This window comes from Mirounga angustirostris, unplaced genomic scaffold, assembly GCF_029215605.1.
Source record: "Mirounga angustirostris isolate CCGP_5_RB_7025 unplaced genomic scaffold, mMirAng1.0.hap1 SCAF_4, whole genome shotgun sequence".
In the NCBI taxonomy this organism is placed as follows: domain Eukaryota; kingdom Metazoa; phylum Chordata; class Mammalia; order Carnivora; family Phocidae; genus Mirounga; species Mirounga angustirostris.
The window spans coordinates 59777525-59803978 of NW_026991712.1; the positions used below are offsets into that span (position 1 = coordinate 59777525).

At 40.2% G+C, this 26454-nt stretch overlaps 1 protein-coding gene and 1 pseudogene across 1 annotated transcript in view; one reads left to right on the forward strand and one right to left on the reverse strand.

The window, feature by feature from the left end:
* Positions 1-26454, reverse strand: part of KCNB2 (potassium voltage-gated channel subfamily B member 2) — a 400876-nt gene that overhangs the window by 285369 nt on the left and 89053 nt on the right. The gene's annotated exons all lie outside the window — the stretch shown is intronic.
* LOC123860555 (U4 spliceosomal RNA) lies at positions 1767-1915 on the forward strand (annotated as a pseudogene).

A 26454-nucleotide genomic window follows, 5' to 3' on the forward strand; every position in this document is an offset into this window, starting at 1 on the left:
CAACCCTGAGATCAGGACCTGAGCCAAAATTGAGAGTCAGATGCTTAACTGACTACACCACCCAGGTGCCCCCAAGGTTTGTGGATTGTAGGGAAATGTCTAAGGTAGTGAAGAAACCTGGAACTTTTGGTTGAATGGACTTGTAAAAATAAAAGCAGACTATCTATAAAAGTGCTTTATAGGCAGGGGCTATAAAATAGCTACAGGATATTACCTATCTATTTTTCTCCCCATGAAAAATATTTTTTATTTAAGGAAATATGTATGTGACTACTTTACAGATTTCTATGTATTGTTTTTCCTTTTAATGACACTTTGCTTATTTATGATCCATGGTAACATAAAATAGGTTAGAATCCTGGACCACTCTTGGGGCGCCTGGGTAGCACAGTCAGTTAAGCAATGACTCTTGGTTTTGGCTCAGGTCGTGATCTCAGGGTTGTGAGATCGAGACCCACATCAGTCTCTGCGCTCAGCCAGAGTCTGCTTAAGACTCTCTCTCCCTCTCCCTCTGCCCCACCCCTTGCTCATGTTCTCTCTCTCTCTCTCAAATAAATAAATAAAAATCTTTAAAAAAAAAAAAAAAGGAAGAAGAAGAACCTTGGACCACTCTTATCCAGTCTTGCCTTCAGTGGGTGGGCCTTCTGGGTTCACTTCCTTCCCTTACCAACTAATTACGAACAGACCTGTCACTATCAGAAGAGTCATCTGTTTAGTGAGATGTGGATGTCATCAGTTACAATTTAGTGATCTGCCCTGTAGGAGTTATTCCAGGTGGCTATGACAATCACTTTATTTGATCATATCATATTTGGAACTGTTAAGAATCCCCACAAGGAGGAAAAGATCAGTGTGTTTAGAGGTTCACTGAAATTCTAATGGGATCTAGTCTATGATGGAGGCCTGGGAAGATTTTCATAGTACCCTGCTTGACATTTGTGACCCCACATCTCCATCATGGAAGCATCTATTCTCATTGATGATTAGTAGGAAATAAAGCTTTTAAAGGGACCATGATTCATCCTTCAATCTCCCCTCTACAAACCGAATGATATCATATCCTTTAAGAGAACGGGAGGTGGTGTTCTAGCATCTCTCTCAGAGAAGGTTAGAATAAGACAAACAACAGACTCTCAGGGATGAATAACTTGAAAATAGAAACCCATATCCATAAACCCAACATGGTATAGTTCTGGAAGCTATGAGTGAGAAGATATTGAAATATGCACAGTTTATTCCACTCTGTAAAATACAGAGGAATAATAGGAAAAATATATATTCTTAGGCTATCAGAAATAAAGAAATCTCTTCTTTTAAAAGTAGACAGTAAAAATGTCTTTAATATAAAACCATAGTTTTGTATTACATACATATATAAAGACAAGAAAAGTACACAATGCAAGAAGAACAAATTTTAAAAAACCTGCACAATGTAAAATTTTACAGAGAAACAATGTCAAATTAATTTAGTAGCAACTGTATTTCTTATAAAGTAAATGTGTACTTTATAGATATTTTCTTTTATTCTTAGGTATCACTACTTGGTCTGGTAATAATATAGTCTTTTACTTGCTATAAAAGCTATCATAGACAGGGTATCATTTCTGAAACAGTAATTTTTTTTCTCCTTTTTCTGATATGCATTATTCTATATGGATTTCTATAGAGAGACTAATAAATCTTATATCCTACTTAACCAGGAAAATTCTGGCCTGTGAACTGAAAATTGTTAGAAACTGAACAACCATGCATTAATACTAATTTGTAGCTTTGCGCAGTGGCAGTATCGTAGCCAATGAGGTTTATCCGAGGCGCGATTATTGCTAATTGGAAACTTTTCCCAATACCCCGCCGTGACGACTTGAAATACTAATTTGTTAGTATTTTATTCAAACTATGAATTTCTATTATTTGATAAAATGAAATATAAAATATGCACAATTAAGAATTTACTAGAATTTGTAATGCATTTGATGCGAAGATATTATCATGTAGTTTAAAAGTTAATCTCATTCTGTTCATCCTAAAATAAACCCAAGGCAACCAACCAATAACAAGGTATTATCTAAGACAGGTTAAACTTTACTCATGATTCTCATATCTAATGTGACACAGAAGAACTAAAGCACAGCTTAAAACCAAGCTTTCATTGCACTGTCTGAATCAGATTCTATATTCTTTTCTATAGAGATAGTATCATGACTACTGAGAACTGCAAAAACTTCTCTCCATGAGCACTCAATTCAAACCCCAGCACTAAAACAGTTGACTAAACTTAAGCATGGCTTCTAGCATCCCAAGGTGTTGTCCCTGAGGAGACCCCACCTCCTTTGGAGTTCCTTTCTGGAAAAGCTCAAGAGGGTCAAAAGAATTTATTGTTCTTTAAGCCAACACCTGAAGATAAAGGTTCCTGACCTCCATTTATTAGAGTATTTACTAAAAATAACTCACAATTGTGATCTTTCCTCTGTCCCTTTGAGATGTAAAGGTATATCCTATAACTCAGGAATGTCTTTCTCAAGGACCTGGGAAAGCCATTCCTCTGAAATGTAACCATTCAGAAGGGTAGGACCTCTGTCCCTTCAGGAGAGTAGGAATCCTAACCTTGACTCTTCTTGAGCCCTGGCTTGTCCTCTTCCTTATTTTCTTCTTGAGGAATAGAGCTCATCTCCTTCCCCTACTATCAGCAGTTACTGAAGTAAATCTGTTGTCATTGCTTTAATGTCCAGCTTTGTTTATCTTTGACAGCACCAAGCTCTTGCTTTTCCACTGAAATATAATTATTATACCTATATCTTTGGGTGAGTGTCTAAAGAACTTCAATGAATATATGTGCTTTCTAAAAGTAAACTGAAGAATAATATGTTGAAACTGAATTGATTTTTAAATTTCTGTTAGTTTCCTTGGCATGAAAAAGTTCTAGCAAATTTGATGGATGTTATTCTAGAAAAAGAGGAAAAACAGTGTTAAAAATTAGCCAAACAATTAAGCATCCAGATAGAAGGAATTCATCAAGAAATGACAACTTGGCTATTAAAAGAAAGCTATTTCCTCAAATTTCTTTTCCTTTAGTAGACAGTGGTGGGCTGGGATACAGATTCAGCATTTGTAAGAGTTTGCTTTGCCATGATAGGTTTTTAGAACTCAAAAACTATTTTAAGACATGGAAGATTCTCTTCCTGCTGCCAGCCCCTCACATATCCTGCCAACCTCACTGCTGCAGAGAAGGATGTGAGCGTGTTTATTGAGATGCCAAGAGTCAGGGAATCCTCAGTTCCATTTTTAGCTCTTCCATTTATTTACTGAGTGATCTTGAGGTGACTTAACCTTCTTTTATTTTGGAACTTTGGCCAAGAATATAAATTATTATAATTTTCCTTAGAAGATTTCAGTAAAAAATGTTTTTTTATAAAAATGTATTATTATTTTGCATCTCTATGATCTTTCTCAGAACTGCAGCACCTCTATGAGGAATTATTGAGAGTTGTGGTAAAAAGAAAAATGTGCTGTTTTTCCACCTCTTGCGCTAACTCTTAAAAAGTAAGAAAAGGTAAACTCCCCAAACCACACATTGTTAAATGCGTGCTTGGTCCCTTCCCCACCCCCCAAATTCTCTCCCTCATCTGCAAACCCCTCAGGACTCAGGGAATCACACTCTCAAGTAATAGGGAAACCATATCAGAATCACCTTTTCAAAATATTGTATATGTAAAATATACGTAACATAAAATTGACCACTTAAATCATTTATAAGTGAACAGCTCAGTGGCATTAAGTACACTCACATTGTGGTGCAGCCATCATCACCATCCTGCTCCAGAACATTTTCACTGTCCCAAACTGAAACTTCATACCCATTAAACACTACCTCCTATTTCCTGCTCCCCCAAGTCTTGGTAACCACCATTCTCCTTTCTATCTTTATGAATTTGACTACTCAATGTATCTCATTGGAGTAGAATGGAATCACACAATATTTGTCCTTTTGTGTCTGGATTATTGCACTTAGTATAATGTCTTTAAGGTTCATCCATGTTGTAGAATGTGTAAGAATTTTCTTCCTTTTCAAGGCTGAATGCAGGATAGTTTTGAACCTAATTTTTTAGGAAGTATAACCCCTATCTAAAAATTATCTTTCTGACTTTCATCATGCAACCAAATAGATGCTGGTAGATTTATAAACCAATTCTTCAGTTCCTTGAAACAGTTCAGTTCTAGGGGCTCCTGGGTGGTTCAGTCGGTTAAGCATCAGCCTTCAGCTCAGGTCATGATCCCACGGTTCTGGGATAGAGCCCCGCATTGGGCTCCCTGCTCAGCAGGGAGGCTGCTTCTCCCTCCCCCTGCTGTTCCCCTGCTTTTGCTGTCTCTTTCTGTCAAATAAATAAATGAATTATCTTAAAAAAAAAAAAAGAAACAGTTTACTTCTGAGGGACTACCACTATATTCTCTCATAAGAAATAATGATTTTAGGAAAAATATACTTCTTAATTTGACTTCTCATAATATATACATTCTAATACATTCAACCTAAATCTCAACAAAAAATGCAAACACAAAGTAATATGCAATTCAAATGGCAATATTAATGTATATGTAATGTTTAACATATATTATATTTAAATATATTGTATTATTCAAATATATAAAGTATTTCTGATATATCTATGTCAGATTATATTAAACTTACATATACCTAGAAAAATAGTGAAAATACAGTTGATTCACAACTCAAAAAACACTCCCCAACTCAACTTGGTAGATCCTTCATCCATGTTATAAAATGAAGGTGAAAAATTTTGCTGTTCACCATAGCACATACCCTCCCCAATGGTGAGTACTGTGAATTGTGCAAGACTGTGGAATCACAGATCTGTACCTCTGAAACAAATAATGCAATATATGTTAAGAAAAAAAAAAGAAGAAGAAGATAGCAGGAGGGGAAGAATGAAGGGGGGAAATCGGAGGGGGAGACAAACCATGAGAGACGATGGACTCTGAAAAACAAACTGAGGGTTCTGGGGGCGGGGGGGAGGATGGGTTAGCCTGGTGATGGGTATTAAAGAGGGCACGTTCTGCATGGAGGACTGGGTGTTTTGCACAAACAATGAATCATGGAACACTACATCAAAAACTAATGATGGAATGTATGGTGATTAACATAACAATAAAAAATTAAAAAAAAATTTGCTGTTGACATTAATGAAAAAGCTGAAGAAGAAACGATAAAAATAATTTCGGGACAGGTGGCATTTTCAGTGATGTACCAATTTGTAATTTCTGAAACAGGACATTTATTGAATAACAGTGACAATAGCTGGAAAGACTAATCAGTGCCCTCTGTCATCTACCAATCAAGAAGGTGACATTGTTGATGGATCAGTATCTAAAACTGATAATAAAGGCAGGAAAATTGTTCATGTTTCCATTTGGAGTTTTATCCTCAAGTAGGTGTGATTCAGGGAGTGCTTAAGGCTGGCAACTGGACGCATCAGGACATAACTTGGTATTTGGTTCCATTTTGAGATCACTAGGCAGTTGAGCTGATAGAATTTAAAGCAGTCCCGTGTCCTCTCTGAAGCTTCAATGGAACACAGCCACCCATTAGTTACTCTGAAATAGGAGCCCAGAAGCTCTGATATCACTGAGAGCTGAGCCAAGTGAATCAACGTGAACTATATATAATACTTTCTCTGGGGCTGCCTTCAGCAGTAGAGTAAGACAGCAGTTTTGCTACTAGGCCTAGCTAAGATAGAACTGGTGTTGTGATAAATATATATATAAAAGATGCACTTGAGAACATAAAATGCACTACTGCCATCTTGTAGCTGCTCATATGAAGAGTTCAGGAGTACTCAGATGTTCCTGAAAACACGACATATTCCAATAATGGGACTCACGGTCTGTAACAAGGAGCCTGTAAAATGTCAAGGGGCAGAGATCTGGAGTATATACCCAGAACATTAAACAGCAAGTGCTGAGGGTGAGACCCTGCCCCCATGAGACACGGTTCTTAGGCAAAAGATGGGCTCTAGGATTTTACATCATTGCAGATTAGACAGAGTTAACAATAGTATGGTACTGATAAGGCTTTTCCCAGCGCTCACTGGCAATGGATTGCATTGTGGGGCTGAGACTCAATTATATTCCACAGAGATCACAAACACAATTTTTCTCATTTTCTAATAGAAAACCCTGGCATCATTTGCTTTTCTCTTTTGCATTTTGGGTCATTCCTGTCTCTAAGTCTTCTGCATTGGCTCCTGGCCTCCAATAGAGCCAGCAAGCCTATCAATGGACTTGGGGTTAGTGGTCTTGGATCTGAGTCTGACTTTCATTTCTTTTGGTCAAGCCATTTAGTTTTTTTCTTTTTTCTTTTTTTTTTAAGATTTTATTTATTTGACAGAGAGAGACACAGCGAGAGAGGGAACACAAGCAGGGGGAGTGGGAGAGGGAGAAGCAGGCTTCCCGCAGAGCAGGGAGCCCGATGCGGGGCTCGATCCCAGGACCCTGGGATCATGACCTGAGCCGAAGGCAGACGCTTAATGACTGAGCCACCCAGGCGCCCCAGCCATTTAGTTTTTCTAGACATCTCTGTTGGTAAGGCAAGAGAAATAAGCTCACAGGCTTTCTGCAAGGACTAAATGAGATAATGTATATGAACAGTTCAGTGAGTACCTGGTACAAGGAAAATATCCAACAAATCTTAACTGAATTATAAGCTAATACATTTAGAGATCCAAGCAAACACTTGACATGTATTTAAAATGATATTTAAAGTGATGGCTATCTATTTTAAATCCAGAGTTCTTTTAATAAGATGCTATCCTAAGGCTCTGTTTGTGTTCTATAGACAAACACGTGGTTTCTGACATGGGAACTCCAATTTGGCAAAGTCTGTCCTAATACTACATGAGCAATAGGTATTATTGCATTTGGACTCTAGTATGTGGCATCGTCATATTGCATTGCAAGCTGAATAAATTCTCATCCTTTGCTTCTCTGGCTTTTGTTGCAAAGACCCCCACTTGCACCATCAAGATGGCCAAACTGTTACTAATTGGCATAGGACACAAATCTGGTAAGTACCCAGTTAATATCATCAAGCAACGTAAGTCAGGACAAAACAAAATAAAACAAAAACATTATTTCATTTCCAGATAGAGAGAAGAGAAGGGGATGTAGGATTTCTAAAAATCAGGGTTTAATGTAGTTGGAATAATTGTGGTACACATGGGTAATTAAGTTTCTGGTATGCATTATTGTTTTCATAGCATGAAAACAATTAGATCATGTACAGCACAAAATCCACTTTCAAAGAACATGGCTTTTTTACATACAAGTTTAGGTTGCCAATCATAATGTTATTTACTGCACACATATTTCAATGAATGAAGCGCCATTCTTTCCTTAGATGTTTAAAACGCTATAACCCACAGACAAACAAAGGTTATTTCCCTTGATTTGTCCCATTTAAGCTAATTTCATATTGCTGAGAACATGAGAGAAAAGTTTACTTAAACTCCCCTTCTTCATGTTTTTGCAGGATTTCCTCAAGTTGGTTGATGTTCTCCTAATAAGTTTTCTCTACAGGCTCTTCTCAGAGAAGAGACAACTTGTCTATCAGATGTATCTTCCCTTACTCAGCAAAAGTCCCCTGGTCTTCAAAAATCAGTTCTGTATGGGAAGTGTCTACAGTCTCTATATTGTCCATTAGGGATTCCTGGCATCAAAGAGTATTTCCCAAAAGAGGAAAGCTAGCAGTGATTAAAAGTGATACAAATTCAGAACGATGAGCAGTTCTCAAAAATGTGCACCATGTTCCTATCAAAAGGCAGACCAGAGACACCCGGCTGGCTCAGTGAGAAGAGCATGCAACTCTTGATCTTGGGGTTGTGGGTTTGAGCCCCATGTTGGGTGTAATTACTCAAAACTAAAATCTTAAAAAAAAAAAAGGGCAAACCAACACATGGTTTGCAGAGTGAATGGTTCACTCTACACAGAGGGATCTTCCTATTTGTGGTGAATCTGGGATTTCAGGCCACTTCATGAGTCAAACATGCAAAATGGATAAAAGGGATCCTTAAATGGTCTCAGTCTAGATGCAGGTTCAGGGGTGTGCAATACTGTCACTGTTGTCCTGGGATGACTAAGGAGCTTCTAATTCCACACTTTAAATGACTTCCCAGAGAGTTCTAGCCCATCTCACACCTCCTCGATTAAAAGTGAAGATGCCTAGCACAGTTCCTGACATAAGGAAGAAGCTCCACAAAGGGACTGTTCTTTCCATCCTTACTTTCATCCTTCCCTTATTTATTTCCAAAATTGAAGGTACAAGATGTATTGTGTTTATTGGCTGTGGGTGTAAAGGGTACCTGGAGCGTACCCATTGGGTGGGTCTGAAAACAGAATGAAAGCCTGCTTTTGAACTAGAACACAGAACAGCTACTTCAAATTTGGCATATTATGGAAAGGAAAATAAGATTCTGGTAGGCTAGTAAAAATTTTGTTTCCTTTTCTTGGCAGGCTCAAAAATCGTCTCTCTGAAAGTTAAAACAGCTATTTCTTGACAAAGCTAAAAGCCTTAAAATGTGCCTTTTTTCTTCTGGTTTCAAGTTCTCTATATTCCAGCTTATTTCACGTCTTATATTATTTCAACAAAGTACTGCAGAATATGTCTCAACTCTATTGGCCAAAATATTACATAAACCAATGCAAAAAAAAAAAAAATGTTTGCTGAACAAAGAGGCCCTGAAGACTGAAGAGCCATCAGTGAGCTATTTTACCTTCATTTTGCTATTTTGATATCTGATTTTGTAGAAGGCTAACACGGTGCTGTTAAGTTCTCAAAAATGGTTAGGAAAATTCCTCTGTTGCTTAGGTGGCTTTTCAGAAGAGGACAGCCATTGTCACAACTCCGTCCACCTACTCTGCCTGAGTATGAAAGGTACAGTGACCTCAAAGCTCCCCGGGGTTCTGAACCAGGTCATATAAGGGACTGCGGATTCTTTTCTCCTGTGTATTAGTACTGTCTCCTTTTTCCCACTGTAAGTTCTTTGAGTCACTTCCCATCCCACTGCTCTCTTTCTAATGAGGGGCTGCACCATCTAGAACAGTGCTTCCTACTAGAAATATAATGTCGGGCACATACGTAGTTTTACATTTTCTAATAGCAACATTTTTTAAAAGTATACAGAAATAGGTGAGGCTAACTGCAATAATATATTTCATTTAGCACAATATAGCCAAAATATTATCAGTTCAACATACAATGGTTAATGAGATATTTTACATTTTCTCTTTTTTGCACAAAGTTTCCAAAATCATGCGTCCATCACAGCACATCTCAGTTCAGACAAGTCACATTTCAAGTGCTCAGTAGAGACATGGAGTGAGAGATGACCATATTAAGATAGTATAGATTGTTCTTCCTCTCCATGTACTTAACTAAATCCTACCTAATTAAACTTCAAGGTTCAATTTAAATCCTGGGCTTAACACAGTCCTGTGTTCAGAGTATATGATTAATAAGTAGTTGAAAATCCACTGAATAAGTATTTCTGGCTCACAGAGGTTTGTGTACATAGCAGTCATGACTGCATATGAAATGTCTGGTGTTACAGTTAGTACTTAACCTCCATCCAGCTCTTCCCTGGCCCCAGGCATAGCTATGTTCCATGCTTTACATATATTGTTTTATTAATTTTCACGACTAGCTTGTGAGGTATGATTGTGCTCATTTTACAAAGGAAGAAACTGAGTCTTAGTTAATAATGGAGCCAGACCGAAGTCATGCTGCTAGTAAGAAGCAGTATCAAGATTCAGGTCTAGGTAGCCCGATCACAGAGTTCTGGTGCATACCACCCACCAAGCACTCATGGTATTCAGATGACTCCAGGACAGACAAAGGTATTCGATTTCTTTGGTTTCTAATTTCATGTGTTGTAAAAACGAAGGTGAAAAGGATCGGAAGCATTAGTAATGAGCGCTAACCAAGCAAGGAAAGAAAGTATCTGCCAAGACATCAAAATGTCCATTTCTTTTGTCTGACATAGAAACGCATGGCACACATCTCTCTCTTGAGCGGACAGTGAAGAATTCATGAAATGGACTTGACTTAACCCACCCAGGCAGTTACAGAAAAATCAGGACACTGGGAGGTGCTCTGTAAAATGGGGCTTGGGGGATGTGAGAAAATGAACACATCTACAAACAGGGAGCAATTAAGTCTATTATTGCCGGTAGAACCATTACCATCAAAATAATCATCCCTAAATTAAAGCATATGATGGCACTTTGATTCATCAAAATTTTTATTAAAGAGGAAAATTCTGTTAGATTGTAGAGAGGGGATTTAGGCGGTTTCATCCCTGGCATGATTATACCAGGGAGCTGCTGCCTGCTCTCTTGCACTTCTGCTTCCATTTTTCACATTTTAAAAATTGTCATTGTCCTTTTACCAATCTCTTCCATCCCCCGCCACCACACACCTCCTCCTCTAATACAGGAACATGTAGAGAATCAACATTTACTATGTAAGTGCCCATGATTATGGCGGGGAGGGCACCGAAGACCAACTTCTTTTGCTTTTAGACCTTTGCTTAAGGCTCATCTTGCACCATTTGTAATATAAAATTGAATTAATTGATTAGCTGATAACAGCATCATTTAAAATACCTTAGGTTCAGAATGTAAAGTTTTTCACCAAAATCATGAAGACTGGCCCATACTGAAGTTAATCATAATGTAATATCAACAGTTTATACACTGTAATTAATTTTCTTCTTCTTAATGTATTTTTTATCATGAGTTTTATGGACTTTCTAATACTTTATCATCTAGCATCTGATGTTATAGAGCTTAAAAATGGAATTTTTTAACAAAGTTTGTTTTTTAAAAATGGATATCTGCCAGCATTAGTGTTTCCAGCACACTGGATTAAGGGCTACTACAGAAATCCACTGACAGCACTTTCTGAAAGATCAGGAGATAATTTCCTAAAGTGAAGACTCTGATAAAGCAGGATTTGGCTTACTTCATTTCCATGGTATGCCCTGACATCAGATCACTGGCGACCATAATAAAACCCAGCAAAACAGAGGATTGGCCCCTAGGTACAATTTTGCTGTTCATTCATTCATTCTTCTCTGATTCATTTGTTCCTCGGGCGCATCTTTAGCTGCTGCTATGCATCTGGCACTAGAGAGAGACATGTTCCCCTTACTGGAGAAGTCACTGTCTTACAGGAGACCAATATACAAGGTACAGTCAGTATCACACCAGCAAGCAAAACCTAGAATCAGAGTTAACTGTTGCTGTTCACTGAACAAAGTACACACTACTCTTTTCTTTCACTTGTCTTAATTGGGTGAAAGAGCCCCTTTATCGTAGGTCAGGGGGACTGCCACGCCACCCTGAGCTTATAGCTCTAGACATGGTCCGTGATGCATTTGACCGTTTTATTCTCTAAAGAAAACTCTAAACTAGTTCTGAACCCTGGCTGCCCACTAGGTTAACCTGGGAGCTTAAGAAAAATAGACCCACGGCAAAACCTTCTCCCCAGACATTGTGTTTCAACTGGTCTCCAGGGCAGCCCCAGCACCCGCATGTTTCCTTTCCTTCAGTTTTATGGAGAGATAACTGACAGATGGCCCTATATAAGTTTAAGGTGTACAGTCTAATGACTCGACTTGCATATATCGCAAAGGGATTTCCACAATAAGTTTGGTTTTCAATGCTCTGTCAGTGATTCTAGAAAACAGCTGGGATTCCAGGGCGCCTGGGAGGCTCAGTTGGTTAAGCGACTGCCTTTGGCTCAGGTCATGATCCTGGAGTCCCTGGATCGAGTCCCGCATCGGGCTCCCTGCTTGGCAGGGAGCCTGCTTCTCCCTCTGACCCTCTCCCCTCTCATGTGCTCTCTCTCTCTCATTCTGTCTGTCTCCAATAAATAAATAAAATCTTAAAAAAAAAAAAAAAGAAAAAGAAAACAGGGGATTCCAAAACACTGCTCTACTTGGTGATGATGAAGCCTGAGGAGCCAAACTTGGGTGAAATCACACATCCCTTGGCATCTCTGCACAACCTTATGTAGGAGGCAGCGCTCTCCCCCCTCTCTGGTTGGAGGCAAAAGAGAGGCCAAATGAAACAGGCTCTGTTTGTCAAATAATAACACAAGGCAACTCTCACAGAAGGAGACAGAGAAATCAAAAATCAAAGAAAGCAAATGTGAAATATTAAAGAGTTTTAAAATAAATGACTGAATGAGAGCAGGAAACGTGTTTCTCTGCCTGAAGGTTGAGGAGCTGGTAATTAGTAACATAACTGGTGGATGTCTAATCAATAGATTTGGGGCCTGCTAGTTTTATTTCTGTGCTTCTACTGTGCGTGGTAAAGCAAGCTTTCAAACAGTCAGGCTAGGTCAGAACCAGGCCCGGAGGTTCTTCTAGGATGTAACAAGACCATGCTGGGGAAGGTTTTGTTTATCAGCCTCAAAATCAGGGATCTAATCCCCCAAGTCCTAGCTTCCTCTGTATCATGATGGGTTTGTTAGCCATAAAATGACTTAAAGTTTTTAAAGCCAATTTATATCGCTAGTCTGTGCCATCAGTGGAGATAGAAAGAAGGAACTTCCTAGGTAATTTGTGCACACTGGGCATGAGTGGAGTTAATAATGAGAAATCAAAGAAGTCACAATGAATCTACATAAATTGCGTGATGGAAAGGCGCCTGGGTGGCTCAGTCGGTTAAGTGTGTGACTCTTGGGTTTTGGCTCAGGTCATGATCTCATGGGTTGTGAGATTGAGCCCTGTATCAGGCTCCACACTCAGTGGGGAGTCTGTTTGAAGATTCTCTTTCTCCCTCTCCCCCTGCCCCTCCCCCCCACTCTCTTGCAAATAAGTAAATAAATCTTACAAAAAATTGGGTGATGGATTCAATACTGTCTAAAGTTGGCCTTAGAAGTACGTCCTTTGTGCATTTATCCTCTAGAGGTACCAAGGGTGTTTTTATTTAGAGTTTTTCTATTTTGGGGTGGGAAACAATACAATGTAGTGGGGGAAGTTACAGGCTCTTTCACAACAACCACATGTCCTAGCAGGTCATCCAACCTCTCCAATGTAATTTCTTCAACAATAAAATGGAGAAAATGGCATCAAATGGCTTGTGAGTTTTTTTCCAGCTATAAAAGGCTATATATTTATTGAAACTGGATTTTGCAGAAGTTTGGGGGCACCGTTGGCTTGTGTGTGCTTTTTGTTTGCTTAAGAGGCAGAAATTAGAGAGTAGTTAAGATTTTAAGGCTGACTTGAAAATATATGTGTTTGCTTTACACAAGAGAACTGCACAATTGGAAATATTCATTAAAAGAAGGACTCAGCAGGGTGCCTGGATGGTTCAGTCAGCTAAGCGTATGACTCTTGGTTTTGGCTCAGGTCATGATCTCAAGATTGTGGGATCGAGCCCTGCGGAGGACTCCATGCTAAGTGCAGAGTCTGCTTCAGGTTCTCGTTCCCTCACTCTCTGTTCCTTCCCTTGCTCACTTATGCTCTCTCTCTCTAAAATAAATAAATAAAATCTTTTTTAAAAATCTTAAAAGAAGAATTCAGCTTTTATAAGAGGACTTTCTGGAGCTGTGAAGGAGATTGGCATGTTGTTACTTTGGAAAGAAGTCACAAAATTAGCCACACCCCTGAACCTTGGTGGCCAAAGCCCTTCGTGGAAAGAGTTTCTGGGGATTAAAGAACAAAAAGGCTAATTCAATGGTAATTTACCAACCTTGTGCACATTTCCATGTATCTACAGGGGAAAACTTCAGGGTATCCACTCTAGGTTTAGTGCACTGTGAAAGACAAAGAGAAAAAAAAGAAGAGATGACAGAATAGGTTCTGACTCACTGCAAAGCTCTCACAGGATCTTAAATGATCCCTTACAGTGTTCTGAAGAGCTAAGGTAGGAAACTCTAATTACTAGTGTGGGGGAAAAGAGTGAAAATTCCAACAATAACGGATGAATACAGGTGTAAACATGTGCTAACTGCTCTCCATTCGTTTTCTCACTCAATCTTCACAACTATACAAGACAGGCAGTGTTATCACTATCCCATTTTGCAGATGAGAACACAAAGAGCGAGCTGGCCAAAGTCTTAGAGTTGGTAAGAGGAGAAACAAGGAAACACCTACCCAACTACCCCTTTAGATTTTTTAAAACCCTTTTCTATCTACTCGTTCCAGAGCTTGTTCATTTTTTTCTCCATCTCCTCCTCCTCCTTCTTCTTCATCTCACTCAATTACCTTCCAATCTGGTCTCTAGTAGGTTTTTCAGTACCCAATCTGCTTTCTGTTCTCATATGAGGTTGATGGCTAGTCTTTTGTGACTCATAGGTTTAACATTCTTTGAGTCAAGTTCATAACAGACAGTGCAACTCATCTGTTAAATGGAATTTATATGTAAAGGAGATGAGAGAAGAGGGATTTGGAGAGGTCTTCCAAGAATTAGCTATTTAAAAAGAAACATAAGAGAAAGAGAGGGAGGGAGACAGAAAGAGAGAGAGAGAAGGAACCTAAGAGTGACAATGAGCACTGAAGCGTATCTCTGCTTCATCAGCACCACTTGCAACACTGCACACATTTCCTCATTCCTCCAGTCTCTCAGCCTACGCACATGCTCATGATTAGCTAATAGGGATCATCTGATGGAAAAGAGTAAAGTGACTGTATCACTCTGGATGGACTGATAGCTCTAACTGCCCGACCAAAAAAAAAAAAAAATCTATTCAGAAAGAGGAGGAAAAATATTGTTTATAAAAGCAATGAGCTAAACTGAAATCCCTTCGTATAATTTGCCAAGCAAAAACAGATTAACTCTCTCAATACAGGCTATTAAAAAATACAGAGTTCATTTAGGACTGTTCTGATTAAATATGGTAACATTGCTAAATATTGGGTTACCCCAGGCCATGCAATGCAGCAGACCATTTCATGCTCACGTCTTTTTGGTTTGTTAGCAGAGACTGAGTCAAAGGCATTGGACCTGCATCATCTAGTGATGGTGGCAGAAGGGCGTTAGCTCCAGAATCTCTTTCAACCATGTCAAGCAACCCCAACAAGCATTGTATCTTAATACAAACCATGTGCTTGCTTGGCAAATGTACCTTCCAGGCAAGAGCACCAACCACCACTCTTTCAACCTATTACTGCCTATAGGGCCCTCCTGAGGGAAATGATTTGGGAAGCAGATATTTCAAGACTGGAAAACAGTCATTCAGCCTTATGGCATGTCAGAGTTTGTCAGTGGCAGAAATGGGTCAACACCTCATTTTTATGGCTCCTTGTTCTTTTTTCTCCTTTGACTACATTGCTTACTTTCAACTAAAATTAAGATCTGATCTTCTATAATTTGAACTGTCATGACAAAAAGTGATCTGAGAGATCAAGACATGACATTTTTTTTAAAGATTTATTTATTTATTTTAGAGAGAGTGAGCACGAGCAGGGGGAGAGGCAGAGGAAGAGGGGTAGAGAGAGAGAGAGAGAGAGGAAAACTCCCTGCTGAGTGCACAGACCTACAAGGGGCTCAGTCCCCGAACCCTGAGATCATGACCTGAGCTGAAATCAAGAGTTGGACACTTAACCGACTGAGCCACCCAGGCGCCCCAAGACTTATTTAAGAAAGAATACTGTAGTTGTAAAGAGCACTGTCTTTGGGGTCAGAGACCTAGGTTACAGCCCTGCCTCTGCTTCTCTGTAGCATGTGCCTTTGGGCAAGCTACTTAACTTCTCTGAGCTGCAGATGTTAATAGCAAGGATCATAATATTCCTGACCATAATATTGCCTCTCATGGTGAGGACTGATGAGATAAAGCATATAAAGCATTTAATAAATGTTGCTGTCATGATCACAACCTTATCTAATCAAAATGAAAGGATTAGAGCTAACAAGAGAAAAACTGCATCCTTTCCATAGTTCATAATAGATACTTATCTGCAAACAGATTTCTGATTTAGATAAAAAGCTAGTTTGCTTGCTGTCAGTTAATTTAATACCTTTTAGTAGTACATATTTGCTCTAATGATTGGGACTTCAACCACCTCTTCCCAAGTGACAACTTAATGCTAGACTCTCCATGTAAATTGTCCTTTTCACTTAACTATAACCATTAGAGATGATATATATTCCCTATTTTATAGACAAGGAGTTTCAGAGACACTGTGTGATCGGCCCAAATTTATGAAAGAGTCAGGATTTGAACCCATGTCTTCTGATTCCACTGCTATTGCCTCAGGTTCTCTGAACATCAGAAAACTTAAAACAGCAAGAGCTAACCTTCACTGGTCATGCATATGTGCCAGGTACTGTTCTAGTCACTCAGAAAGGTAAACTTAGAGTCCTGTAAAAACACTGTGAAGCACTATTATTCCCATCTTATAGACTAGAAAAACTGAGGCAACAAGGAAATCAATTGAGGAGGTTGCCCAAAGTGACACAGGTAGTAGGCAGAAGCCAGACCATTACTCTCTAAAGCCTGCACTGTTAACCACCATGCCTTAGAGAAGTCATGAATTGCAAGACCCTTCTGGTCCGAAAGAAGGCGGCTGGGTTTTTTTTTAAAGGCTTCAACTGACACAGACTCTTATCTTTTCTCCTTTACCCTTCATGCCCCAAATGACGTTTTAGCACCTTTCTTCTTCATAGTTAACATGGCAGTGTATTTACCAGCCTTTGTAGTGTACTTCTCTTCTATAAAAATAGCAAGAGGCCAACCCAGTTAATACTAGAGGTGAGGAAGTAAAAGGGAAAACCAGGAACATTGCCCACTTTCACACGGTGAGATTTCAGTGGTGGAGGTGAGGGCACTCTTCATTCAGTTCTGGGCTCCATGTTCCTCAGAAGGACCACACAGAGTTCCTCTGGGCCTTTTCTGTTAATCAGGCAAACTCAGCCGAGTGACAGGATAAAAAGCTACTGGGATGATAACTCCTTCATTTTGATGGTGGCCAAACCTAATCTTGATGATTCAGAATCTCATATAAATTGAATTGTATTGTGGTAGAAGCACCTTCAAACCCTTCCATCTTGGAAGGTAAAAGAGAAGACCTCTTGCTGCTGACTGTGCCTACCTTCAGTCAGGATTTACAGCTGAAGAGGAGAGGAAGCCTACCTGGGTCCAGCCTTACCAACAAGCACAGACAGGAAGGCCCAGCCCTCATAGCCAGCTTTAGGTATCACAAAGCCTTAGGAAGGGATTAGGTTTCCCCCATAGGTTTGAAAGTGAAGCCAGTGCTATCCACATCCAGACCGGACCTGGGGCAGTTACACAGATGCTAAGATTTCAGATTCACACTGCTTAGACCAGCTCCCCAGACGACAGAAGCTAGCATGTTTCTGGGCTTCCCGAAGAATTCCAGGTAGCTTAAAAGAGATTTAGAGGAGGGAGAGAATGAAGGTAATATTTTTGTCCAGCCCTAAATGTCTCCATATCAACGCAAATTATTAGACCATATTGTCTCCACTCTCCAATTATACTTAAAACTTTTTAAAGACATTATCTTCTTTATGCTAGCCCTGTCAAGACCTTATTTGGATCTAAATTTTGACTTGATGTATTCTCTTATAAACTTATTATTCTCTTTAATTAGATTTGAGTCAATCAGAGCTAATGGCATTCTTCATAGTTGTTCTTCCCCTGCTGAGGGAATACAGCATCATTAAAATTATACTTAAATCCCAATGCCCAGGAAGAAAAACGAAACTGAGCCATTTAACTTTCCCAGCAATATGAATATATTTAATCTAGAAGTCACAATTAGTATGGGAAAGAAAAAGACCTTTTGGAAAAAAAATTCATCCTATTTTGTTCATCATCTAAACTGTTACCATGCAGAGGGCAGCCTAAGGACTTGCAGAGGCTGTGTCACGTGAGAGGTGGGCAGAAATGTGGAGGTTGAGGTCCCACTCCAGAGCCAGATAATCAGAATCCGCATCTTCACTAGATCCCCAGGTGATTCATGAGCACATTCGAGTTCAGAAGCTCTGCTCTATATTCTCTCTGAGTTCTCTGTACTGTGATCATAGTCACTGAACAGAAAGATAAGTACACCATTACTATTCACCTCCCATCTTGCTAGGAATCCCTTTCAGTTACTTGTCCAACATTTCCTAAAAGAACTTATAATTGAGCCCAAACTTTCAGAATGCTTCAAGTTTTCCCACATTTGGATCGAGTCTAAGAACTCTTCCAAACATGGACATCAACCAGATTTAGAGAGGTAAGAGAATATAGTCCCCGGGGCCAAGTGCTGATCTCCCAGTCTCCAAGGGGAACAAAGAGATGCAGAAAATGCAAGTCAGAAAGACAGAACCCACAGATGATGTGTTAGCAGCATGGCTCCCCAAAGATACCCATGTTCTGATTCCTGCAACCTAAGTATATGAAATTACATAGCAAACAGATTTTGCATCTGTAACTAAGGTTACAGATCTTAAAATAGGGAGATTATCCTGGATTGTCTGAAGGGACCAGTCTAATCACATGAACACTTACAAGCAAAGAATGTTCTTCGGGGGTGGGCGAGATGAGGCAGAAGGAAAAGTCAGAGAGATTTGGAGCTTAAGAAGGATATGAGGTGCCATTGATAGTTTGACTACAGACACTCAGATGAGGAATGCAGAAACAGAGAAATCAGCCAAACCCACTGGATTTCTGACCCACAGGTCTCTGAGATAATAAATTCATGTGTCTAAAGCCACCACTAGTAATTTGTTTTGGCAGCAATAAAAAACGAACACAAAAAGGATTAAATATAAACCCAAATGAATGTAGCTGAACTGAATTATTTTAAGATAGGAGTTACACATGGAGGTTATGTTTAACAAAATTCTGCCATATTGGGGGGGAGGCTGGAGGTGATAATAAACACACTTTTTTGACCTCCAGGAGTTAATTTTATCAATGGAATATGAAGCCTGCCCATAAACAGTATTGATTCAGTTTCCTAATTAAATGCTTACCAATTAACTGCATAATTCTTCTCATAGTAACAGATTAGGCCAAATTATGATGATGTTATCACTGATGAATGGAAACATCCCCTCACAGCATGAAGGTTGGCACCATCATACTTATTTGCCATGGTGACCAGGCTGTGTAATTCAAGAGTGGCAGCAATTAGTTGTGAGTGAAGTGTAGTTCACAGAACTAGCATCCTAAAGCATCAGCAAACTCTTCCTATAAATGGCCACATAGTATATATATTTAAGCTTTGTGGACCAAATGGTCTCTTTTGCAATTCCTCAACTCTGCCAGTGTAGTGTGAAAGAGGTCATAGGCAATATGCAAATGAATAAGGCCATGATCTAATAAAACTTTATTGGCACCAAAACTTGCATTTCTTAGAATTTTCCTAGGTCATGAAATATTATTCCTCTTTTGATTTTTTTCTCGGCACTTCAGAAACGTGAAAACTATTCTAGGCTTGGAGACCATACAGTAACAGGCAGTGGGTTGGAGTTAGCTGACCCCTGTCCTAAAATTAAGGCTGTACTTGGACAAAGGAGATACCGCTACAAGGCTGAAGACCAGGATGGATTGACAACTCCTTCAGGACATTCTGAATAATAGGGAAGTCAACTCAATAGGAATATCTGTTTTTTGAAAGAATGAAATATTCATTTGTTAGAATTCTACCTTGACAAAGAACATCTGTTCACGTATTGATATTAATATCTGACAATTTAACAATTCACTGACAATGCTGTTATGGATTGAAATATGTTCCCCTGGCCCTCTCCTCCTGCCAATAAAAAAAATGATATGTTGAAGTCGTCACCCCCAGTATCTCAGATTATGACCTTATTTGGAAATAGGGTCTTTACAAATGTAATCGACTTAAGATAAGGTCATTAGGGTGGCTCCTAATTCAATATGACCAGTGTCCTTATAAAAAGGAGAAATCTGGACACAGACCTGCACACAGGGAGAATGCCACGTGAAGATGAGGGCAGAAATCGGGGTGACACAGCAGGCAAAGAACTCCAGGATTGCCAGCAAACCACAAGAAGCTAGGAGAGACATGGAACAGATTTCTACCCTCACAACCTCAGAAGGAACCAACACTGCTGACATCTTGATTTAGGGCTTCTAGCCTCCAGAACTAGGAGACAATTAATTTCTGTTGTTTAAGCCATCCAGTCTGTAATACTTTGTTAAGAACAGCCCTAGGGTACTAATACAAATGTCTTTCTTCCTTTCAGAGTGAGGATATAAAGGGGTGGTCTCTATGTATCTTCTTTCCCCTCATTTGCCAAAATAACTGCATGCTGGTAGAAAGGGGCCATGCTAACAAATCTGGTAGCACAGGGGATGGGCTACCAGTCTGCACCATTAAAAAGAACATATCTAAAGTCTGGCCCTTTTATTTGTTGTGTTAAAAAAAAAATCAACATTATTGAGGTCAAGTCAGTAGCTGGAAATTCACACATGGTACCTATCGGTGCCTTGCTAATAGAGAGTGGCAGTTTGATTGACATGTACTAAATAGAGAAATGAAATATCAATTGCACCAAATGTGTGAAATTGAAGACCTCTGGGTTTGAAAGGAAAAAGGGGGCACCTGGGTGGCTCATCCGGTTGAGCACCTGCCTTCGGCTCAGGTCATGCTCCCGGGGTCCTGGGATCGAGCCCCGCATCGGGCTCCCTGCTCAGCGGGAAGTCTGCTTCTCCCTTTCCCACTCTTCCTGCTTGTTTTCCCACTCTCGCTGTCTCTCTCTCTGTCAAATAAATAAATAAAATCTTAAAAAAAAAAAAGGATGAAAGGAAAAAGAAACAAAAATTCTATGCTTTATTAAATTCCCACCCTGTTTTATCTCTCCATCTATGTTAATAGTTATGTGAATTTTATTAAATACTGCACAGAATAACTTACTTGAAGATTAAATTCTTATAACTATTATAAACAGTAGTGCGGGGATAAATGCTTAATCACCAGCACTTGCGGGGGCGGGAAGAGGTCTGGTTTCTCATATTTGCCAGTTTCTGTGGCATAACTATCCCCGCCATAGTTGATTTTGAACTACTAGTGTTATTTCACTGAACACTTAGTAGGATCATTTCTCACCAGCTGGTGCCAATCAGGTCCAGAATACAACTGGCTATAACAATATTAACTTACAAAATTGGACATCTGACAGATACTCATGCTTCAAATGGGTTAGCTCGCTATAAGGGATAGGGTAAGTTAGCACCTCGGTATTGGAAGTGATCCCAGAGTTTCTAGATACTGTGCTGCCTCTAGTTAGCTTGTGAAATTAAGAAAGGGACTTATCTCTGTAGGCCTCAGTTTCCTCATCTGTGTATTTATTCAACTAGTGTTCCCGCTCTCTAAACCACTGTAAACTGAGGGAGGGCAGAGGCTCGGTCTCTTGCTCCTGGTCAAGCCTCAGTGGCTAGTAAAACGCCTGGCTTAGGAGGCTCTGAGAGTGTCCATCTGGTATTCTTGCATGTCCAGGGCGACTGTCTTCTGGTGACAGCACTATCATTTTCTTTGAAGAACTTCTTATCTTCTACTTTCAATTCATGTGATTGAAGTGAAATTTATTCCTTTCCTGGCTCAAAACTGAGCATGTCAATCAGGCCTGGCCAATCAGAGTATCACAATTCCCTCGCCATACCAGCTACTATGCTTAGCCTAGGGCCTGGCATGCGATTCAAACAGAACCAAGACAGCTCAGTATTGCATTATCATCACTATCATTACTATTATTTTGGGATTCTGGGAGAGAAGAATTTGAATTCCACTGGGGTTGCTGAGAGGATATTTTGCAAGCCTGCAGTCTCTGGACGCCATAGAATGCCGATGAAGGGAGAGCCTGCCTAAGACTGATGAACACAGAATTGAGCTTAACTCTGGTAATATCACTGCCCCTAAATAAGGAGTTGCCAACCAGCAGGAATCTATTCCTCCTATCAGTGGGAGTCTTCCCATTGTTAAGAGACATGGAACAGATTCCTGAACCTTCCTGCAGTGTTTTGTTGAGTATGAGTCGCAATTTATTCTTCAGAAGTCCTGGATTTATCCTACCTAGATTTACCATATCTGACTTTTCCTTAGTCAGAACTGTTAGGTAACATAATGCTTCAAATGTCTTGTTTTTGTCCTGAATAACAATGGCTTTGACTCGCCTCAGTTACATCACCTTCTAGAGTTGCCCAGGGCTCAGAAAGCACATTCAATAGCACATGTATGCAGGGAGTAGGGCTAGGCCTATTTGCAAATGTTGACCCTAAGAGAAATCCACCAACTCCCGGTATCAGCTATATCTAAGGATAAAGGGGTAAATGCAAAGGTGAGAACTTCCCTATCTTGAAAGCTGCCTCTCTAGGCACTGCAGAGACCCACATTTATTAGCATGAGGTCTCCTGAGATATCAATCTCAAGAATCAATCCTCCAGAAGCTCTCCTAAAACGTGTGATTTTGATGCCTGGCTAGCACTTCCTTCCTGGGAGAAACCTGCTAATCTGCTAAACCACTGTGAAAAGAAGTGCTTCAGATAATGTCAGCCCCTCCTTCAGTGCACAGAACACATGCCGCAATAGGAACACGATCCACATAATCAAGGACAATACAGTTAGTTCTACTATAACATTACACACGGTTTCTAAAGATCACCACGCTATGCAAAATCACGCAATAAAAACTACAGGGTTCGTGAGAAAAATGGATGCTCACAAACTGCAGCGGTGAAACAGTAGAGAAAAAGTCACCTAATAAAAACGGGAGCAGAGTTTTACACATGTTAAATGGTTCAGAAATACATAAATACCGCAATAACTATATAACACTTTATCTTGAAACAACCTGGAGTTTGCTTGTGGAAGTGGGCTTTGGAAGGACTGCAGCTTGTGAGTTATTGGGAAGGGGTGGGAGGAAGGTGATCTGAACGTAGAAGGAAAGCTGGAACCCCAGATGTGGGTGCGTGTGGCTCCCAACACACTGGGAACTGAAGTAGCTGTAAAAAAAGAGGCAAATGTGAGAGATGCGTGTAGTGCATGGTTTGTGCATTCCTGCACAGTCCTTTTCAGCTGGGTGCAGCGTTATGCATTCACTGGCGTTTATCGTGGACAAAATCACACAGAACAAAACAAAATATTCTGTTACGTTCACACTATTCCCTAACGTATCAACTGCGTTTTCTAAATAAGTAGGCAGCAGAACTGACTGTGCCCTGCTTTTTGACTCTATACTTTCTATTGAATCTACGTTAGAGACAAGGTTGTCTATGATATACAATATAATACAATTAGATGTACAGAAAAATCCAAATTTAAAGCCTCCAGAAGGTGTTTTTAGGATCTGGTAAGTCATTAGCCTAAATCCCTCCTGCCCTTTCTCTTCACTCCTCAGCAACCTCTAGACTTAGCACTTGGGATCCTCATATTTTTGCATTCTCTTCTGCACGAAAACCTGCTTTCATGAAAAAGTGTGATAAACTTATTCTTACTGAAGTATATGTGACTGATAAGGTTAAAGGAGAAGGAACAATTTTATAGCGATCAAAACTTCAAGGTAAAGGAATTTAGCATGTATTTTCGGATGTCAGGCATTATCAAAAGGGTAGGAGCACTGCTCCTAGAGGTAAAACTAGAGGTCTTGTACATATTTGATAAATAGCACACAGTGGTCGTCTACTCAGATCAATGGCCCTCAGCGCCCCATTTATCCTGGTTGTGGCATCAGAAGATGCATGTCTCCATCCTGGTTCCTCCTTATACTAGTTGTTTAAGAGTGTTGTTCAGGGACCATCCCGCCACCCTCATATATTTTTCACGGGTTTGTTATAAGGAACAAATGAAAGAACATAGTTTCTGGTATCGTGCTTGTCACGTCATCAGGAGGCAGCATGCGTGATGGCTGAGGGCACCAGCTCTGTAACCAGAATGTCTGGATTCGTCTTGACCCCACCACTCCTTCTTTGTTGGAACTTGGGTATGTCTCTTATGCTCCCAAGGTCTGTTTCTTCATCCATACAATGGGGACAGTGATCTTTTTAAGAAAACATAATTAGGGCGCCTGGGTGGCTCAGTTGGTTAAGCGACTGCCTTCGGCTCAGGTCATGATCCTGGAGTCCCTGGATCGAGTCCCGCATAGGGCTCCCTGCTCAGCTCCCTCTGACCCTCCCCCTCTCATGCTGTCTCTCTCTCTCTTATTCCCTCTCTCAAATAAATAAAATCTTAAAAAAAAAAAAACATACTTAAATACGTATCAGAGTGCTCAGCACATGGTCTAGACAGAGCTAGTGTTCAATACGTGTTATTAATAACAGTAAGAGGAATTCAATAAGAGCTAGTTCTGTAGACACCCTCTGCACACCACGATACAAACGTTCAGTCATTTAACTGCATGCGACACATCTACACATACGCTGCCCAAACATGCTCGGAATGTGATGGATTACCCATCAATTTCAAAAGACACTTAAGTGTGGTCTATAAAACGTGGCCCTAGCTTTGTGATGTGCTGAATAAGCACATGTTCCTGGGGACCCAAGAGACTAGTAGCACAAAAGTGCTGGACAGATGACCTGGGGTGGGCTGTGGCCCGTGTGCACGAGCATTCTGGGGCTGCACGCAAAGCCAGAGCATCTCATGCAGATATTCCAGCCAAGCCCTCACCCTCCTTAGCTTGGCTCTCTGGCCCAGACACCAGAACTAATGATTGTGCCACGTTAATAAATGTGACTCCAGTCTTCTGAATGAATTCTAGGCTTTCTTTTAGGTGGTAGTCTTTCTATAGAAATAGAATTGCTAGGCTGATTTTGGAAACTGCTTTTTTATTCTGGTGACATTTGGCCGTTCTGTGTTTAAGCTTTTAAGTATCTTGTTTTTGAAATGATTACTTGTACTGTGTGAGCGCATTCTCAGGGCCCTGCAAAGTTCTGATTCCGAAGCTGAAGTCCGCACAGAACATTTTCTCTGCGGCTGACAATGTTGTCCCCATGTTCTTCCTTGAATAGTATCACCTGGTAATTCAGACGAGATCGGGCGCGTTCAGGGTGGTATGGCCGTAGACATCACCTGGTAATTCAATACTAGCATTTGCTCCGAATGATTTTTTTTTTTTTCTCCTTTGGACCCAAACCCAAATCCTCAAATGTAAAATATCTACCACACTGGAAACAAAGACTTTAGAGGAAATTCAGCTTTTCTTTCTCATTTAGCTAAGGCTAGTGAGCTTTGTACTTAGAAATTATAGTTTAAATGAATTGAAGCTTCTAGCATGTGCATGTTCTAGATTTATTCGAGCACAAGCTCCTCCAGGAAAGCATTTTGTTTTGTCCACTGCTCCATTTCCAACATCTAAAACCATGTCTGGAACACTGCAGGGGCTTGTGTTGGCTTCCCATTTCTATGTAACAAATTTCCACAAACTTGGCGACTTAAAGCAACAAACACTTAGCATCTCCCAGTTTCCATGGGTCAGAAGTTCAGACATGGCTTGCTGGGTCCTCCATGAGGATTGCACAAAGGCTACGATAACGGTGTCAGCCAGTGCTGAGGTCTTCTCTAAGGCCTGAGTAGAGAAGTGTCGTACCTGATTTTGTTGGCAGAATTCAGTTCCTTATGCCTATGATACTGCAAGTTTTGGTTTCTTACCAGCTGCTGGCTGGAGGCTCCCTTAGTTCTAGGAGGCCGCACTCAGCCCCTTGTCCCGTGGGCTCCCAAAACAGACAGCCCACTCCTTCAAAGCCAGCAAGGAGAGAGGAAGACCCGAGCAAGATGCATGCTGTGGTGTTATGTAACACAGTCACTTACATGTCATCATGTATATCTGTTTGCACCACTCACTTGTTTGGAAGCAGGTCACAGGCCCCGCCCACGCTCAAGGGGAACGCAGGACACAAGGGCGTGAACACCAAGAGGTGGGAGTCTAGGGGCCCCCCACAGAGTCTATCTGCCACAGTGCTCAATATGATGTGTTGACCCAATATATGAACGCAGAGCCACAGTATCTAGTTGCATTTAGTGTGATCATGTAGAGTAAGTTTTTAAAATTTTGAGTCCTTTATTCTATAAACAGTAGACTTTTGATTCCTTCTTTGGTTAAAAAACCTACCTCCGAGGGAAAAAAAATCATTTGTTAAAAGCCATTTCAGGCTTATAAAATGTGTAAGAGATTGTAAATGTACCATGGAACCATAACGGTATCATTTTTGTTGTTGAAGAGAGTGTTTCCGCAAGCACAAAGGGACGGTGTGCCACAGCAGAGGAACATCTCAGTCAAGGAGAAGGCACTGAATATGTGCTTCCTCATTTAGGCTGCTCTCCCAGAGCTACTGAGCATACAGATAACTTGGAGAAGTTTTCCCTCAGAACCATCTAGTTCCATATGCTTTGACTGACAGACTAGTAGAGAAAGCCAAGCATGCATCAGGCAGAATAAAGATATTTAAGAAGTTAGCATGCA